Raw genomic sequence first — 13,904 nt, forward strand, 5'->3', positions numbered from 1 at the left:
AACGATAAAAAGCTGGATTTTCTTCACACACGGCGATGACGTATGGTTGGAGCGACGACCATTACCAGAAGTCTGTTATCTGGTGGTGTTGGTGGTGGAGATTGTGTTTTAAGGCCTTTCAACATCAAGTGCAATTTAAGCGAAGCAATCTAAATCGAGAATGAGATAACTGATGATGGTGCGTCAGGATGACATTGTTAGGTTAGAAACTACGCGGCAGACGGCTGTGGCGTGGTAGCCGGAAGCTCTAGGAACTAGGCTAGCGAAGCGCACCATATGATCTTTATCACAGAGGTCTTTATCACAGTGGATCATGAATATCGAACCCTATTGAATAGCTACATTCGGCATAAAGGCAATTTGCATTTTTAATTATTAGGTGTTCGTGTTAGCAAGTAGAAGCCAGCAGTTGTAATATTAATAACTGCCTGCTGATGAGGACACGTCACCTTCATGGGGCAATATCCATGGCATTAACCTTATCCAGACTATTGCCTTTCTTAGAGGAAAGAAGTTACGCGGACCGAATATTAGATCTCAGGAAAGTTGCTCCAAAATAATACTAGACCAAAGGACAGTTTCTTCGGATAAACGCTTATTATGGCTTATGTTAAATTGGTGTTTTGAACCAGACTTATCAACCAAACTATTAGGTTTATGCACATGTCCAGCTATTGATTTGTAAGGCAGTGTGTTTCTCTCTCATTGGTCTGAATAGGAACGCGGAAACATCTAAGAACATTTTACTAATAGCATATAATGGACGTAAGAGAATATACACAAAAAAATGTTTAACATTTGTTCCATGAACAGTTATAAGGAAAGTTCATAATTGTGATTGCAAGTTTTTTTAATCTTCTTTGACATGAAATGTCAGTACATAAGAAATATTAAGTTAACGATTCCATATTTTTTAATATTACATTTGTTAATACTATGATTACCCCCACCACACACACACACACACACACACACACACGACCATTTGCCGTTAATAATACTATAATATTTTTAATCTGGAAAATTTTCGCTGCTAATGTAAGTGATATTTATTCCTTGTAGGTTGTCTATGATTGTTTGTGGTTTAGGTAGAGTGGAATGGCGATAATACGTCTCGTTAATGTGCGAAAAGATTGTTCTGTTTCTTATAATTATAGTTTACCAGTGTGCAAAAGAAAGCCAAAGTACAACTTCTATTTCTCTTTTCGTGATACTTTTCTATAATTCATCTAAATGATGCACGGATTCACAAATCTGTATAAATACGTCTTAAAACTTTTAGTGTTAAGTAGATCTCATGAACATTTAGGCTATTTCCAGTCGATACATACATTTTATGCTGATAGTAATAAGATATGTTTGTCTGGTTTTATTTCGCAATTACTAATCAAGCGGGAATTGCTTCTCAACCTCCCCACCCATATGAGAAGCAAACTCTTGATAAGTCAATAACAGTCGGCGCTATCCAAACAGTAGACAAACCTTACCCGAACGTATTATAAACTTGCCCTGACGTTATACAGCTTGGCCAGGTAATCATAGGTTCAATTTTCTGTTTGCAGATGGTTGATATTACAACCCATATATGGGTGGTTCGGTATTCAATAATAAAAAGCGTCATTTTCATTTTTTGAAGGAATAATTCCGACCATGTTTTAACGGAGGTCAAACTTCATCGGAATTACTGAACACAAATGTAACTGTTTTACTCATCTGAATAGCACGCGGTGCATTGTTGGAAGTAGCAACATACTAGAGCTTATAGCAAGGTTAGTAAAGTGTGTCACTCGAGTTTTCCATTGTCTTTTTTTTTTAAATGACTCAGATCTTAAATGAAAAATGATATTTGCCAAGTTTATTGTTGCCAAATTAAGATTAAAGATTTAATATTTTAATTCAACTTTTATCTTACCATTCCCAGCTTTTAAATTAAATAAGTCACACTGCGTGCCGTGTCGAACATTATGGTTTTAAAAATACTCGTTAGCACGTGTATTTATTTAGCCTTCAGTTATTAAATTCGTGGCGGCGCGGATCACATAATAGAAATGTGGGTATGGATGCTAAGTAGTGTTGGCGTTTACACTGTAACACGGGTAGAGGTATGGCTGTTTTCTGAACGAGATTTGACATTATACTGGACGTATTGGACAAATAAACTTATTTCCTTGTAAGAATAGCTATCTAACACCGATGTCAACTTTTACAATACATATTGTATTTTACAAATAATACTGTGGCTCAAGACAATGTAAAAAATATATAAAAATTGTTCAAACTATAGTTAGAACTCCGTACATTATGGAAGCATTCCTACCTGAATTACTGGCAAACGAAATTATATTTAGAGCGTAGTACATTAGGGACACATAGCTGATTGAAGTAAGGTGCGATATTCTTTGACAAGATGTATTATATCTCTCGGTTCGAATACATATTTCATAACCGGGTATAAACGATTTGATGCATCAATGTGATAAAAACATTTTGGGGACTTTCAGAGATTTTTTTAAAAATCTTCTATATTTCATGCAATAAATAGGAAGTTTATGTCGTAGATCCTTGCGTATTATAATATAAAATATCACAGAAAAGTATCTATATTCCAAAATACCAGTGTGTCAGAGACAATGCAATTAGGGGTGGTAGATAACAGGATTCATGTCTCAAAAATTCTAAGCATACAATTCGAAAAGAATAAAAATATATTTGCGTTTATTATACGCTCATTGTTTTCTCCGTTAACTTAACATTGTCAGGATTGTTCAGTATTTTACCATTTTGCACTCACGTTGACTTCTAATTGCACTCACGTGCGTCCAGTAGAGTTTTAGGAACAACTTTGTAAACAAATCATGTACACTCATGTTCTAGGCGCTTTACGTTTTGGCTGATTAAATTTGTTTCTGAATGAACTAAAGCAGGTGTTTCGTGCACTGCCACATACCAGCTGCTTTGCCACATTTCGCGTTAACGTTTTTGATACAATGTTTCGGATTTAGGCTAGAGATTGACGCCCGACAGGTCTGGGTCCCTACAAATAATATGCAAGTGACACGGCATAAACTGTCTTCTTTAGGTGGCAATAAGAATGACAACACATATACTTACAGTTTTATATCCTGGATTTCCTCAAAATATACTTTCTTTGTTCTGCAAATCCGAATTACATGAGCCATGTCATGGGTACTCAAGCTTGATTACATATTTCCAAATTGTACTGTAATTTCGACTATATTCCAAGTGTAATTACATCCTCCTTACGCACTCAAAATGAAATAAACATTATATTCCACAGCGTCTTTTGATAATTGCTACTGAAAGACGTCATATATTTTTCCCATATTATGATTTCAAACATTCAATGACAGAACAGAAAGACACTTGCAAATGTCAACACGCTGCTCCCTCGCTGCTGAAATCCAATGTACTTCATATAGAATTGTCACAGATAAATCCAGTCATTATTACGAAAATTTAGCAAAATCGACAAAAATATCAAACTCTATTCATTCCAGACTAAAATGGAAAAGCTGTTGCAATGCGCATTCATTCAAAATATGAATCTAAATTTCAATGTTAAGTAGAACGAAACGCCATTTTCCTTCTTAATTTATGTCTAGCGCGCGACTAAGTTCAAATTTATCTGTTCGGACTTATTTGCGCATTAATAACATTTTTGTTGTGTACTGATGAATTTGCACTTGTTTATTTAGTTTGGAATACGGCGTAAATTCAATACTTTGTTTCTTGTGGTGTATTTTCGTTTATATAATTTTTCCTTAGGTAGAATAAGAAATGAGCATATGTTAAAAAGGTTATTGCATTTGTATGGGAAAATATAAACTCGTTTTGCTGGAAGAATATACTGCACCCCCATGGTCGTACATTATTTCCATCCGAAAAACGCGTTCATATTTTCCCATACAATGGCAGCAACCTATAATTACTAAGCTTTTGCTCTGTCTGCATGGGTTCGAGTCTCGGACTCGGCTAATGTGGATATGTGAGAAAGCTTGCCAGTAGCTTCTCGAGGGTCGGTGGTTCTTTCCGGGGATTTCTCGGGTTCTTCCTCCACCATTAATACTGGCCGCCATGTATAGCCTATCGTGTGCTGAAAAATGGCGTTAAACCCTACAACAACAACAACAACAACTAAACTTTTGTGCCTGAATGGTCCCATCCACGTTCAAAATACTAACTGAAGAGGAATGGGGATGGGAATGCATACTTTGACATAAGAAACTGATAATTTTACGCCACCATGCTAAATGCTAATTTATCAAGTGACAGAGTTTCCTTTTTGTAGTGGTGAATTTTTGCGATATCATTTATACCACACCGCCATTCGTTCTTGACGAAAGACATTTGTTCCAACATACTTAAGTGCATATGATTATTGCTGTAATAATTAGAATAAAAAAGATTGAATATTTGCATCAACATCTAATTAGTAATGTGAATAATTGATTCACGACCCAGTGAAAGAAAGAGTAATTAATTAGCAGTTTACTAGGAGACAAATTGATATAAAACCCTGTAGAAGAAAGATGTATTGATCAGCAGTGTTGGAAACCATTTTGCTTTGTAAGATGATTCACTACAACTTTTTTCATAAGCATTCGTTATAAATATAGAATATCGCTGACTCAACTAATTTGTCTTGCTTGCCATATTTAGTTCGGCTCCGCAACAAAATTACTACTGCAAAACATTCATTAAAATATCTTATAGACGTTTAGCTTGTAAATGGCCGTTTTTCTGCACTATAAATCTTTCTTCGTGTATCATCCTCAGCTAGGTGATACATTTTATTAGCAAAGATTATTATTTTCCTAAGTGCTGTAGAAGTATAAAAAAATTTATTAACAATTCTCTGTTTTAATATATCATAACTCTTCCTTGTTCGATGAATATGTATTTCTTTCGGCTTTAATGTATATGCTGTCCTGGATCTCTGGATCACCTACAGACTTGTATTCTCTCTCTCTCTCTCTCTCTCTCTCTCTCTCTCTCTCTCTCTCAGACTTTACAATATAAAAGACTTGACTGATATTATTTACTAAAAAGCAAATTCCTCTTTGAGTATTACAATTCAAGTCTTTCGATAGAAAGTAAAATAAGAAAGTATTTGCGGTTGTTTGCTAAAAATTGTTTCATATAATTTTGAAGTTATAATTTTCTGTATTTATTAAACAAACTACGAATAAAGCTGAATTTCAAGAAGGAAACATTTAGGTTGTATAAAGGTCTTTATTATTCAAATCACAATAGAAGCGAATCGGTTATTGTGATATTTTTGATGTCCTGTTTATTTTGATGTTGTACCAACTATTGCACTTTGAAATGTTACTCATACTGAAGTGATATAGCTTGAGATTTATTTTAAATGATATACTTTCCTGGGAGAACGTTTTTAAATAATTTACAATTTTGATCATGCTTTCAATTTTGAAAAGTAACGCAACACCAACCTGGTCAAATTACAAAATATTTTATAATATTGTCCTTTGCAAATATTTACTTTTCATATTGAATCATTTAAAATGAAGTTTCATGTCACTCCCATCGTCTGTTATCCGTCAAGACCTTAATGTCACCAACAAATCGTAAATCTAGACTAAAATTTACGTTTAGAATACCACGATCGGATTGGTTAAAATATATGATTGACGTATTATTAAGCAATCAAACATATTAAATCAGGACTTATATTAAGATTTGTGTTTGCGAAATCAAGGCCTTATATACTTCTGCACATTTAATTCTCTAAAAAAGTTAGCAGAAGTATATAAGGCAGCCCAAATTAATACTTCGATTGTCGGTACTTTGACGAATACTCTAGCAAATTGTATACTTCGGATGAGTTGTGGAAGTTCAGTTCAAGTAGGCGCCAGCAAGAATCCATCGCATTTAAAAGTACTATAAATTGATGTTGTTTGAAAAGATATATCAAACATAATGATTTGAACAGGAATGCCTACTTTATGAGCGTATTAACGATTAATAGATTTTACGCATCCGTAGTAGTGATATCGGCATTACAAATCAAAACTTCTAACCTGAAAATATGAAACGAACTTGAGACAATCATTTCCACGGAGAATTAGGTTTAAAAAAAAGAACATATCTCATTTATCCTAAAACCGACCGATGCCATTGACTTTATGCTTTCTTGCAAAGTGAATGTAAGGAAATATCCCTTTTATTTATAGAAACATTATTTGATAATCATTTTTCCTGATAATATTATTGCATAGCATCATTATATCCTAATCATACCACGTGACGTAACTCATTGCCATACAAGAATCAGTGATTAACTAGCATGATATTTCATATCATGACTTTAGTATGCCTTCGTGACAATGAGATTACACCAGTTTATTCTGTTTTATATTAACAATTATTCTTTATATCAATAACAATGAGGGTTACTGTGAAATACGTTTAATTGTGAATGTTTCTAAAATCAAATAATAATTTATTAGTGCTCGAAAGATGCACATATACAATTTGTTTCCTGTGAGAAAACTGTTGATCTGTTGAAATAGTTGTATATATATATATATATATATATATATATATATATATATATATATATATATATATATATATATATATATATATATATATATATATATATATCTGTTTTATTCTGATTGAGTGCATATCTTGCCTAGACTTGAAATCGTTCCAAATTTTACGGTCATTTGAAACTGTCATTTGTATTCACTTCAACATTTCTTTCATTAGTGTGATTTAACATCTTGCATTAGAGGAAAGACCAATAAATTATCTGGTCTGAAATTGACAATCGATTCAGTTCAGGCATTGGATATAAAAACAGCATACATATAAAACAAAAGAGAAAAGAAAAATCCTACAAATAAGAGATAGATTATATTAGGCGCTATAAAGTCTCCAAACAACAACAACTTGGCTAAAAATTTATTTGGTAAGCGTTTAAAAGTGGAGCAACTGATTAGGTTCTATTTTTATAGGTAACTCCTTGCCAAATCACTTATAAAAATAAAATAAATAATGAAAAATCATTTTCATGTGTTCACGGCGTGTACCCAGCAATCATAAATTAATTTTGAATTAAAAGCGTCGTTTTACAACATAGCTTTTAGATACGGTTAATACTACATCAATTCAGATGATGTTCAAGGTTGATTGACACGTATTTTAAATATAAGACTATTTATTTTATCTTGAGCTTTCAAGTTCATTGGCAATTCTCAAAACGTCGAACTGATCCATAGAAAAGACAATAATTGAGTTTGAATGATAATTGTCCTGTGTTTTCGTTTTCAAAGAAAATAAAGACTAAGAGATAGGATACAGTGTCCAAGGGATTGGTTAAACTCATTTTTAAGGGTGAATCGTAAATGCTGATTAGAACAAAAACTGTATAGGAGCAATTGTCAACGAGAGATATTTATTATTAAATCTAGTACGTAATAATTGTCACTGTAAAATACAAATGCTTTCTTAATTATCAAATGCAAAATATAGTTTCTTAAATAAAAATACGACAGAGCTCATTGATATACTTTCTCTAGGTCTATTTTTGTTAAGCTTTGTTAAACTGTGTTTTAATCCGTGTGAATTTTTGTAATGCTCGTCCGTTTGAGATGCTCAGCGACAGTGACCCTGTCCTTACATAGTATACTTAGTTTCTTCAGGCAGCACATTTGAAAATTATTCAGCCGGTCATGTTGTGCAAACATGCAGCAAGGTTGGAAACACAATCGCATTATAGACTTTGAGGTTGGTCTATAGACTGATGCCTCTGCGCATCCTCACATTTGCGCTATGTCTGACAAAGGTCACAATTGCTTTAGCATTTCTGGCGTGGTTTCGTCATTAATTTGAACTGTAGGTTCACCATATGTGAATTTGTCCGCTGCCTGGAGGGTTTGGCCATTCAACATGACGATAGGGTCTCCGTAACCCTTTCCTGTATCAAGACGATGCATTATCTCTCTCTCTTCTTGATACTGGTTGTGAGACCGAACGAGTCACAAAATGAAAAGAAATGGGCATTATATTGTTCCCTGTCAGACTCAGATTTGGCATTCAAGAGCCTTTCGTCAGCCAATAGGAGATAACAAACAATCACTTTCTGTAACTTCGTCTTCGCCTGTTGAAGCACTTGTCATAAGTCCAGCATCTAGTGTGGCGACTGGGAATGGCTCAGATGATTCACCGTCTTCCACGACACGAGCACTCATGTTATCATGGAATTGCCGAACAATCATGATTAATTTCTCTCGTCGCCACAATCTTCTGAAGGTCTACACGGCCGGCTGTGTTAAAGGCTCTTGTCAGGTCGATGACTGTACAGGTTAGAGTTCTGTTCCAGTCACCATTCAATACACACGTCTATTCAGTAGACTTCTTTCGAGGATTTTGCTGGCCATAGACGACACGAAAATGACCTGATGACTGTCACAGGATCGTCTGTTGCATGTCCACTTGTAAAGGTGTACAATGGATGCATTCTAGTACTCCTGGGGCTATAGCTTCTTAAAACCACATTGACTGTAATAGTATAGTCGATTCTTTGAATTATGCGAAATTCCGGATTTGCATAGACTTCTGGTGCTATTACATATACGTTATATTCTTTGCCAGTTGGCATCACGCCAATTTCTTTCACGTTCTCAGTCTTCGTTGGAGGATCATCAAGTGATGTGCTAACTTCCATTTGGGCAGTCGATCATTCGTCTCCTCATTGATGGATGATGTTTGATTGCGAACGGTGTTGTAGTGCTCTACGCATCTTTTGATTATAGTTTTTTTGGTCAGTACGCAGTATTTCGTATCCAGCATTGAAGGTATTCCTGGTGCATGTGGCCTATATAATTACTTCAGATCATCGCAAACATTCTTCATTTCATTCCTGCCGGATTGCAACTGAATGTCATCTGTCCTAATGTACAGATATAAATTGTGAACTTTCTGAGTTTTCATATGACAGAACTCTTGATGTTTTTGAAGGCTGTCTTTTTGGACCAAGAAATGCAGTCCCCTAAACAAGCCTTTCTCTCGCCAAAGTTTTCTTTCAGACGCCTCTGCACGTCTCATGGGGTTCGTATGTCTCCTCTTCTGACGATGATAAAGTAAATTCGATGGCAATACTTGGATTGTGTGCGTCCGATCCGTCTTGTTGCGGCTTGGCAGGAAGAAGCACGATATCGCGTTTAGTGTATTTCCTCAGTTGGTGCAGTCTGTTGCTGATGCATATTCCAACGCCAATTTTGCCAGTGACACCTGGCCATATATGGTGATGTGCAAACTCTAGCAGTGAAGTCACAAAGGATGATGATCTTTCAGTCTTTGATACCTCTGTAATAGCATATTCCAGGTCTTCGTACCTTGTGTCCTTGATCTAATATGTGTTGGTTACTGTCGGTGCATATGCAATAATGATAGGTTCGTTTCTTTGTCCTGCCAGTGGACGTTTCATTTGCATTAGGCTGTTATTATAACCTTTTGGGAGAGTGTGAGCTTTCCGTACTAGAAGCGATTTTTATGGAAAACCTAACACCAGCTTCAAGTTGCTCTCTTGCACTTCGGCAATCCCGGAAAAATGTGTTGCCATCTCTTATTTCGTTGAGTTTTTCCTTCTCATCTGGATGAGTTTCAGCTATGGTTTTTAACTTTCAGAATTAAATTGTTACGTTTTTTAAAATTTCTGCTATTTCTGTTCCTTATATTTTACCATAGAGTCGAAACACATACCAAACTACTTGCCATAGTCAGCTATTAGTTACTCGAGTTGGTCAACATTTGTTTCCTAATTGGTATCACATAGACCAATACATTACATTTTGTTTCCTAGTCAGTATTAAACAAAAAACCAAATAACTGATGGTGGAAGAGAGTGAGAGAATATCTAATTATATCATTTGTGCAGTAATAGTTGTAAACAGTGACTCGTGTAGAATAGCTGTGTATGCATGAATACTGACTAAAATGCAAAAAGAGGTATTACTTTAGAACCATTAGTGTATGTAAAGTGGAGGAAACTCCAAAGTTCGAAAACCCAAACCACGTTGAAATTTGTCTGGACAAGACAAAAGTGCTCTTTCACGAATTTTACATATAATGACGACGTATTGATCACTACGTATGCATTACATATATACAGTAGGTTAAAAGCTCAGTGAGAAAAAGATGGCTGTCAGTACACATGACAATTATACAAGTGAACTGAGATATAAGGGATGAACAAAATGTCGACTTCATGCTTTATGCTTCATTTATGTTTAATATTAATATCATGAAAATGATGCTATATGCAAAAAGCATGGTCCAACAAATCTAAATATCGTGACTCCTTAATCAATTTCAAAATAGGACCATATTATAACACCAAGAATACCAATTATTTATGTTTCAACAAAAGTTGAGAAGCTAACATTTTCATGTGAAAATTCCTTTGTAACCTGGGATGTTTACAAGTTGTCTACTGGCCTACCACTGAAACTTTTCTACTGGCCTACCATTGGGAATTTTCTTAGACCTTGATGCACGTTTATTTGCATCCCTGTTTTCATTAATTATAATGTTTAGACCTTGATTATCTATAATGATTAGACTAATATTTTCAGCTCAGATTTACTGTAATTAGGTATTTATCAGTAATATGGTTGAAACAAATGACATTAGAAATAAATTTGCTGCAATACATTGCAATTAATTTGCATCACCGAATTTAGGATTTTGAAAAAGTATATAATTTGTATCTCGGGCAAGTCAGTTTGAATAGAATGGTCTCTTACACGAACTGTGAAAGTCAGTTCGCATTTATTAACCTTGATAGTGGCCTTTATTAAACGTAAAGTGTAATTATGCATACGCATCGAAACATTTAGTGCAGATGATTCTTGAAACGGAAGTTTAACTGATTCATTTTCTTTTTATCTGTCATTTCTGTCTACATTGGGACACTCAACCTTGAGTGAAAATAGTCCATTAGTAAAAAATGATGTTAAATGTAAATTAAAACTACATAGTCTACGTAGTCCATTGATTCCAATGATAGTCTACTTATTCCACTGATTCCAATGATAGTCTACTTATTCCATTGATTCAAATGACAGTCTACTTATTCCATTGATTCCAATGACAGTCTACTTATTCCATTGATTCCAATGATAGTCTACGCAGTCCATTGATTCCAATGAGTCTACTTATTCCATTGATTCCAATGACAGTCTACATATTCCATTGATTCCAATGACAGTCTACTTATTCCATTGATTCCAATGACAGTCTACTTATTCCATTGATTCAAATGACAGTCTACTTATTCCATTGATTCCAATGACAGTCTACTTATTCCATTGATTCCAATGATAGTCTACGTAGTCCATTGATTCCAATGAGTCTACTTATTCCATTGATTCCAATGACAGTCTACATATTCCATTGATTCCAATGACAGTCTACTTATGCCATTGATTCCAATGACAGTCTACTTATTCCATTGATTCCAATGACAGTCTGCTTATTCCATTGATTCCAATGACAGTCTACTTATTCCATTGATTCCAATGACAGTCTACTTATTCCATCGATTCCAATGATAGTCTACTTATTCCACTGATTCCAATGACAGTCTACTTATTCCATTGATTCCAATGATAGTCTACTTATTCCATTGATTCCAATGATAGTCCACTTATTCCATTGATTCCAATGACAGATGACAGTCTACTTATTCCATTGATTCCAATGACAGTCTACTTATTCCATTGATTCCAATGACAGTCTACTTATTCCACTGACTCCAATGATAGTCTACTTATTCCATTAATTCCAATGACAGTCTACTTATTCCATTGATTCCAATGACAGTCTACTTATTCCACTGATTCCAATGATAGTCTACTTATTCCATTGATTCCAATGACAGTCTACTTATTCCATTCATTCCAATGATAATCTACGTAGTCCATTGATTCCAATGACAGTCTACTTATTCCATTGATTCCAATGATGATCTACGTAGTATATTGATTCCAATGATAGTCTACGTAGTCCATTGATTCCAATGACAGTCTACTTATTCCATTCACTCCAATGACAGTCTACTTATTCCATTCATTCCAATGATAGTCTACTTATTCCATTGATTCCAATGATAATCTACGTAGTCCATTGATTCCAATGACAGTCTACTTATTCCATTGATTCCAATGACAGTCTACTTATTCCATTGATTCCAATGACAATCTACTTATTCCATTGATTCCAATGATGATCTACGTAGTCCATTGATTCCAATGACAGTCTACTTATTCCATTTATTAGAAATGACAGTCTACTTATTCCACTGACTCCAATGATAGTCTACTTATTCCATTGATTCCAGTGATAGTCTACTTATTCCATTGATTCCAATGACAGTCAACTTATTCCATTAAATCCAATGACAGTCTACTTATTCCATTGATTCTAATGACAGTTTACTTATTCCACAGATTCCAATGATAGTCTACTTATTCCATTGATTCCAATGACAGTCTACTTATTCCATTGATTCCAATGATAATCTCCGTAGTCCATTGATTCCAATGACAGTCTACTTATTCCATTGATTCCAATCACAGTCTACTTATTCCATTGATTCCAATGACAGTCTACTTATTCCATTGATTCCAATGATAATCTACGTAGTCCATTGATTCCAATGATAGTCTACGTAGTCCATTGATTGTCTACTTATTCCATTGAATCCAATGACAGTCTACTTATTCCATTGATTCCAATGATAGTCTACTTATTCCATTGATTCCAATGATAGTCTACTTATTCCATTGATTCCAATGATAGTCTACGTAGTCAATTGATTCCAATGACAGTCTACTTATTCCATTGATTCCAATGTTAGTCTACTTATTCCATTGATTCCAATGACAGTCTACTTATTCCATTGATTCCAATGACAGTCTACTTATTCCATTGATTCCAATGATAGTCTACTTATCCCATTGATTCTAATGACAGTCTACTTATTCCATTGATTCCAATCACAGTCTACTTATTCCATTGATTCCATTGATAGTCTACTTATTCCATTGATTCCAATGATAGTCTACTTATTCCATTGATTCCAATGATAGTCTACGTAGTCAATTGATTCCAATGACAGTCTACTTATTCCATTGATTCCAATCTTAGTCTACTTATTCCATTGATTCCAATGACAGTCTACTTATTCCATTGATTCCAATGACAGTCTACTTATTCCATTGATTCCAATGATAGTCTACTTATTCCATTGATTCTAATGACAGTCTACTTATTCCATTGATTCCAATAACAGTCTACTTATTCCATTGATTCCAATGACAGTCCACGTAGTCCATTGATTCCAATGATAGTCTACTTATTCCATTGATTCCAATGACAGTCTACTTATTCCATTGATTCCAATGACAATCTACTTTTCCATTGATTCCAATGACAGTCTACTTATTTCATTGATTCCAATAACAGTCTACTTATTCCATTGATTCCAATGACAGTCCACGTAGTCCATTGATTCCAATGATAGTCTACTTATTCCATTGATTCCAATGACAGTCTACTTATTCCATTGATTCCAATGACAATCTACTTTTCCATTGATTCCAATGACAGTATACTTATTTCATTGATTCCAATGATAGTCTACTTATTCCACTGATTCCAATGACAGTCTACTTATTCCATTGATTCCAATGATAGTCTACTTATTCCATTGATTCCAATGATAGTCCACTTATTCCATTGATTCCAATGACAGATGACAGTCTACTTATTCCATTGATTCCAATGACAGTCTACTTATTCCATTGATTCCAATGACAGTCTACTTATTCCACTGACTCCAATGATAGTCT

Source organism: Sinohyriopsis cumingii, chromosome 8 (assembly GCF_028554795.1).
Source record: "Sinohyriopsis cumingii isolate HCF-2022 chromosome 8, ASM2855479v2, whole genome shotgun sequence".
In the NCBI taxonomy this organism is placed as follows: Eukaryota; Metazoa; Mollusca; class Bivalvia; order Unionida; family Unionidae; genus Sinohyriopsis; species Sinohyriopsis cumingii.